The following is a 1,674-nucleotide window of genomic DNA, read 5'->3' as shown; positions in this document are numbered from 1 at the left end:
CAGTTGACTAATTACGAAATTGAGGTCGATCCCGCCTCTTTTTTCGATCTTTTATGATTTTATTGACGTAATTCGCTCTTTCACGAAACAATAAACCCAGAACTCTTTTGTGTCCATAATGCTCTTGTGTAATGAACATAGAAGAACTGTGGTTTCCCTTTCCAAATATGGCTTCCCGAATATATTGAAAGACCCGCCCCGGTTGTGGATTAAGGATTACTTCATTATCTCTAAGAGACGCGAACAGTGATGTAATCGCCTACGTCTCCATACTTGTTTCCTTTTGAAACGACCTCTGAGATACAGTTAATAAGAAATTAATGAATACATTAAATAATAAGAAATGATAGTAAGATACAGTCATTCGCAAAATTAAGTATACGACCCGTGTTGATTTGTTATTTTTGAGTTTGGAAAGGAAAACCACAATTCTGCACAATTCCACTCACGAGATTTAAAGTTATAAATAAATCCGGGTTTATTGTTTTGTTGAAGTAAATTACGTCTATAAAATAATAAAAGAGAGTAAAAAAATGGACGGGATCAACATCGAGTTCGTAATTAGACAACTGCGAAAGGATTTTTGGGCGTTTCTCCTCTATGGAGAAAATGTTGAACGTCCTTTTTTTCGGACTATCACTCCCACTACCTGTTTCTTCGACTGGTCAAGCGAAACCAACAGAGGATGTAGATACAACACAAATAAATGCATCGAGATTGGATCTCCTTGTCTCACAGATCGTTCGATGGGAAAAGATGCCGTCATGCGTCCGTTTATCAGCAGGCGAGAAGAAGATAGTGCTGCGATTCGTCTAAGCAGTTCTACGAGCTGACTGTTTATGCCGAGTGAACGCATGTTTCCGAAGAGGAACGAGTGTTTCACTCGATCGAAAGCATGGTCCAGATCGAACGATACAAGCTTACCCTTCTGTTTTCGTGCGGTTAATAACGCGATTCTGTCTTTGAGAGCCAGCGTGGCTTGGAAGATGTTATTGTCCGCATTAGAACATTTTTGGGCGTTGGTGAGAATGTTGTGTGCTGTCATTATGTTCTCTAAACGCACCTTTAAGATACGGGAGAGGAGTTTGTAGTCAAAATTAAGTAGGGAGATAGGTCTGTATGAGCTAACAGTGTCTCCAGATCCTCTTTTTTAACAAGGACAATAACACCGTCCACAAACTTTGATGGAAAATTAGACGCTAGCGCTTCATTTAAAATGAGATTTAATTCTCGGTGAATAACGTCGAAAGCTCGTAGGTAGAATTCTTTCGGAATTCCATCTGGCCCTGGCGATTTTTTGGAGGCGCTCGATTTAATTGCGCTCCAAATATCAGCTGTTGTGATAGCATCCATACACGCCGCGTTTGGCGCATCATTTTCTGGGATCATTCGGACACACTGAAAGTGATTGGGTTGTTCTATTTCTCTAACTGTCTCCGTATATAACTCGGAGAAATATTGGAGCACATAGTCTTGTATGCGTCGTGAATCGTCAATTACTTCACCTTGATCGACATCTAGTCGTGTTATCGTTGTCCGTTTTCTTCTCCTTTCGCCGAGATGGAAAATCGATAGAGACTCTCCTGCCACTATTTGCTCATGGATACGAACGAAAGCTTGTGTAAACCGTCGTTGCAGAGCGAGCATTTCTCCTTTGAGGCGGTTGATAGTTAC

The sequence above is a fragment of the Toxorhynchites rutilus genome, chromosome 3, assembly GCF_029784135.1.
Source record: "Toxorhynchites rutilus septentrionalis strain SRP chromosome 3, ASM2978413v1, whole genome shotgun sequence".
Classification (NCBI taxonomy): Eukaryota; Metazoa; Arthropoda; class Insecta; order Diptera; family Culicidae; genus Toxorhynchites; species Toxorhynchites rutilus.
Note: the sequence above shows the minus strand (reverse complement) of the source record.